Below are 5,962 nucleotides of genomic sequence, written 5' to 3'. Positions count from 1 at the left end.
AAGTCGCGAAGAGTCAGACCAAAAGCAGTGATTGCGGTTAAGTCAACTGATCTCATAAGTCGTTGACAGACGTGCTAGCATTGCTTAACGTCAGGCGTCATTATTGTGTTTTCTAGAATAAAATTCCTCGTTTAAAAAGAGATTTCTTTTATAAATGGTGGAATAAAATGGATGATGCTAAACCACACCAGAAACTTCTCTAGAAGATTAAAGCTCATACATAGGCTTGTTGGCTGCTACGCCCAAACTCATCGCAGTTGATACCGTGCAAAATCCTTTTGTCCAAATTCAAAATGAATTAAGACAAACGTTTCCAGGATTATCTGAGCAAGAATTAGTTATAAAAAGTATGGACTTTATGAAAGAACAATTCTTGCGATCATTCTCTAGAGATGACAACAGTATGAAGTCTGGTCCCAGTAGCCGTGGCGGTCATGAAGATGACGAACATTTTGATCCTCTTTTGAATGAAAATGAGTTTACAGTATTGGCAGGTGAATCACAAGATCATACAGACACCGATAACAACTTCGGAGATTTTTTGGATTCTCTCACAGGCCTAATTGCAGAAAGATGAGTCAGGACAAAGGCAAAGAAAAAGTAGAACAATGCTTTGTCTCCCACTTTGCCCCTGTAACTTTCCAGCTCCACAAGACGACAAAACAACTTTCGGCTAAAGAAAGATGCTCTGTCTGACAGCTTAATAGCTGGCCATCCAGCTGTCCCTTGCCGACACATAAAAGATAAGGCGAATCACGATGAGATAAGGACGATCGACTCCAACCTAACCAGGACACGCCAATTGTCTTCCTCATCCTTATCTTGTTTTCTTTTCTTTTCTATATAAGGGAGGCCCCACCCTTGTTGAAGGCACGCATTAATATTGCAAGTTTTTCAGTTTTGTAAGTACTCTCTCTCCCTTTATATTTCCCAGTGTGTACTCTTTCTGTCGTTCGAAGTATAATAAAACGTTTGCAGTATTGATTGTAAGTATTTTGTTTTTGGTATTTATTTAGTGTATGTCTGTTCATACTCTTGCTATATTGAATGAAATATTAGATTTTTATATTTTAAGAAAAACTAATATTGAAAACTTCCTATCAATTTGGCTGAATGACCCTTGGGGTCTTCAAGAATTAGAAACTTGTAATCAACAGGTTACACAAGTCCAGAATCAATTAAACGAACAGATTTTCCTTTTGGCCACGGCCGTTAGGCCTCCCCCTCCAGCACAGTAGATCATGAGACCATATATGACATAATTTAGGTTTTATATAATAATAATATGACTAGTGATATCCCTGGATTTGTGCTTAATAATGGGTAGAACAGTGTTAGGGTTTGTGGGACGTCACCCAAGTCGCGTAGAGTCAGACCATAAGCAGTGATTGCGGTAACGTCATTTGATCTCGTAAGTCGTTGACAGACGTGCTAGCTTTGACCTATGTCAAGCATCATTATTGTTATTTCCAGAATAAAATTCCTCGTTTAAAAAGAGTTTTCTTTTATAAATGGTGGAATAAAATGGATGATCCTAAACCACGCCAAGAACTTCTCCAGAAGATTACAGCTCATACACAGGCTTGTTGGGATGCTACACCCAAACTCATCCCAACTGCTCCAGTGCAAAATCCTTTTGTCCAAATTGAAAATGAATTAAGACAAAAGTTTCCAGAATTATCTGAGCAAGAATTAGTTATAAAAAGTATGGACTTTATGAAAGAACAATTCTTGCAATCATTCTCCAAAGATGACACCAGTACGAAGTCTGGTTCCAGTAGCCATGGCGGTCATGAAGAAGACAAACATTTTGATCCTCTTTTGGATGAAAATGAGTTTACAGTATTGGCAGGTGAATCACAAGACCCTACTGACGCCGATCCCAACTTCGGAGATTTTTGGGATTCCCTCACAGGCATGATACCAGAAAAGTTAGGTCAGGAGAAAGGCAAAGGAAAAGCAGAATAATGCTTTGTCTCCCACTTTGCTCCAGTAACTTTCCAGCTCCACAACACGACAAAACAACTTCCGGCTAAAGAAAGATGCTCTCTCTGACAGCTTAACAGCTGGCCAACCAGCTGGCCTTTGCCGACACTTAAAAGATAAGGCGAATCACGAGGAGATAAGGACGTTCGACTCCAACCTAACCAGGACACGCCACCTGTCTTCCTCAACCTTATCTTGTTTTCTTTCCTTTTCTATATAAGGGAGGCCCCACGCTTGTTGAAGGCACGCATTAATATTGCAAGTTTTTCGGTTTTGTAAGTACTCTCTTTCCCTCTATATTTCTCAGTGTATACTCCTTCTGTCGTTTGAAGTATAATAAAAAGTTTGCAGTATTGATTGTAAGTATTTTGTTTTTGGTATTTATTTAGTGTATGTCTGTTCGTACTCTTGCTATATTGAATGAAATATTAGATTTTTATATTTTAAGAAAACCTAATATTGAAAACTTCCTATCAATTTGGCCGAATGACCCTTGGGGTCTTCAAGAATTAGAAACTTGTAATCAACAGGTGACACAAGTCCAGAATCAATTAAACGAACAGATTTTCCTTTTGGCCACGGCTGTTAGGCCTCCACCTCCAGCACAGTAGATCATGAGATCATATATGACATAATTTAGGTTATATATAATAATAATATGACTAGTAATATCCCTGGATTTGTTCTTAATAATGGGTAGAACAGTGTTAGGGTTTGTGGGACGTCACCCAAGTTGCGTTGAGTCAGACAATTGTAGACACCCCATTTTTGACCGACCTTAAGACTCAGATGTCACTGATTAAGTGCTCGGTGATGTTGCATATTGTGCTCGTTCAGAAGTTTCAAAGTCTCGGCTGCGAGCCTTGCCTCCGGACTTCCGGATTCTTTTGTACCTTGCCTCGGTTCGCGAACCAGACTTGGTTTTCTCTGTTTCTTTTCCTGAGGGGAGGGAGAGGTCCCGTAGACCATCTCTCAGTGGCCGTGGGCTACATTTTGTGGTCGTAGGCCATTTTGCCCGTTTCGGAGCCCGGTTCCCGGTTTTCGGAGCCGTCAGGCCGTGTGCCTCGGTTCGGGACCGCCTAACCACTTCCATTTGCTCCGGTTTTTGGCATGCGTATTATTTGCTCCCTTTTGAGGGACACTGTGGTCCGAGAGAACAACTTCGTGGTCGGACACCACTTCCGGTGCCTAACAGCCCACTTTCGGGGCCCCGAACTGCGTGTTTTGGCTCCCGAACCTTCATTTTGCATTTTTGGGCTCCGACCCGAACTTGAGATAGTCATATTTTGAGGTCTTTTTCATGTTTGATTAAGGACCTTTTGTTGTTTGAGATCTCTTCCTATCACTTGCTTCTTTAACGCTCTTTTAGGCCTATTTTTGCACGGTATTTTAGGCTTACTTGTGAGCTGTTTTGGACTTAGTCGTAAACTACAAAGTGTCTTGTTTTGAGCCCCTCTTCAACTTTGTTGAAGGGCTCTCGGTCATTTGGGTCCAGCAGCTACCACTTGCTTTTATATCCCATTTTTTGGCTTTTTTGGAGGGAAACTTGGATTGTTTTCCCTCCATTTTTTTCCCTCCATTTTTTCCCCCAATTTTTCCACCCCTTTTGCCTATATATACAGCACCCCAGGTCTGTATTAAGGGTTAGAAAAAAAACTATTTGGAGCTCCTATATTGTATCTCTATCTCTCTATAATTCTAAGCTTCAAAATCCTTAAGTTCCTACACCCATTTCTTCACCACCACCAAGCACCACCACCACTACTCCATTCCAGCAGATAGGAGTGGCTTTCCAGCAGTTAAGAGGCAACATTTTTCAGTCCTAGAGGCAGCAAAGGTTGGGTCTTCAAGGGTGAGCACTCTTCTCCCTCTTTCTAGCTCATTTTTGCCTCATTTTTTTAGCCTCTTTGCTTGCTGTTTTGAGCTCTGACCAAAACATAAAATGCCATTTTTTTGAGCTATATTCCATGTTTCATTAAGGGCTCAACCCTGTTTGAGCCCCCCATCTTGCACTTGCTTCAATATCTTCCTTGAATGCTGTTTTCTTGCATGCTTTGGCAGCCCATTATGCTTCCATTTTTGGTCATTTTACAGAGCTAGAAATAGTCTTATTTTGGCCCATTCTTCATGTTTCATTAACGGCCTTTGTCTGTTTGATGGATATTTAGTATACTTTGTGCTTTGGCCATCTTTTGGCCCATTTCTTGCATAAGAGCTTAGCCATATCTATATTTGTTTTTGGGGTTTTTACAGTTCTGTAAATATGCATATTTTTGGTCCCTCTTCAATGTTGTAGAAGGGAATTTTTCAGTTTGGGCTTTGCATATACCACTTGCTTCTTTGGCCACCTTTTGGCCCATTTTCTTGCATAAGAGCTTAGCCATGTCTATGTTTGTTTTTTAGGTTTTTACAGTTCTGTAAAGTGGCTTATTTTTGGCCCCTCTTCAATGTTGTTGAAGGGCCCTAACCTATTTGGAGTTAGCAGCTGTGAGTTGCTTCATAATCTCATGTTTAGGGCCATTTTTGCATGCCATTGTTGCCCTATCTTTGCTTGCTGTTTGGCCATGATTTGTACTGTAAAAATGCTTATTTTGAGGCTTCCTTGCTTCTGTCTTTTCATCTCATGTACCAATTATGCATGCTTTGTATAGCTGTAGTTCATTCTATGCGCCTAATTTGCATTTCGGGAGAGATTCCATGCATCGGGTGTGTTTTCGCCTCATTTCGGAGCTGTTTTCCCCCACATTTCATTGCTGAAAATCCATTAGCATGCTTGCATATCATTTTTCATGCCATTGCATTGCGTATGCCATTGCCTCGGTTTGCGTGCTCGCGTGCACGCATTTCGAGGCACTTCATTTTCATCCATCGGCCTCTTATGTGAGTGTGGCTGAGGCTCTCTCATGTTAGTATAAGTCCATGTTGCATTCTATATGTCATTTCCATGCCATTGCATTGCGTATGCCATTGCCTCGGTTTGCGTGCCCGCGTGCACGCATTTCGAGGCATTTCATTTTCATCCATCGGCCTCTTATGTGAGTGTGGCTGAGGCTCTCTCATGTTAGTATAAGTCCATGTTGCATTCTATATGTCATTTCCATGCCATTGCATTGCGTATGCCATTGCCTCGGTTTGCGTGCCCGTGTGCACGCATTTCGAGGCACTTTATTTTCATCTATCGGCCTCTTATGTGAGTGTGGCTGAGGCTCTCTCATGTTAGTGTAAGCCCATATCATATTTCCATGTCATTTGCATTGCGTATGTCATTTTCTCGGTTTGCGTGCCCGTGTGCACGAATTTCGAGGCATCTCATTTTCATAGCATTGTGCATACTAGGTTGTATCTTAGATCGCATTTATGTATTTCCTCAGTTTGCGTGCCCGTGTGCATGCATTTCGAGACATCTCATTTTCATAGCATTGTGCATGCTAGGCTGTATCTTAGTTGCATTCATGCATATCATGCATATTGCATCGTGTTCGGGATAGGAGTTAGCCCGGGCACGGGAAACGAGATGCATATCGTACTCCGAGTGATGGAACGTGTCTCAATTCCCAGTCACCGACACTCCGGATCATCCATGATGGAGTTAGGTCTTGTTGTGTTTTCATGTGCATTCATCTCATATTAAATTGCGCAATTCGGCTCCTCGGCCATCATGCATCGATATGCGTGATTGGTGGCACGAGGATCGAGGCACGCATATATCTGTGAAAACACATTGCCATGCCCCTTTCCTGCTCTCTGTTGCAGCAAAATGAAGAATCAGCAACTTTTTGGAGTTTGGCGCGCATTTCAAGAAAAGGTGTAAACAGAGGCTAATTGGGGCATCCCAGTGGATTTTCGCGCAAGGCAGCCCAAACATACATCATTCATCAGGAGCAAGGCAGTCCCTGGCTTGCACGCCAGCTTTACAGCTTTCTTAGTTAATTTGATTAATTAATTAGGAATTTGTATATTATTTGGACTGTAATAT

This window comes from Camellia sinensis, chromosome 9 (assembly GCF_055761805.1).
Source record: "Camellia sinensis isolate YWXY chromosome 9, ASM5576180v1, whole genome shotgun sequence".
Classification (NCBI taxonomy): domain Eukaryota; kingdom Viridiplantae; phylum Streptophyta; class Magnoliopsida; order Ericales; family Theaceae; genus Camellia; species Camellia sinensis.
This window is presented reverse-complemented; position numbering follows the sequence as displayed.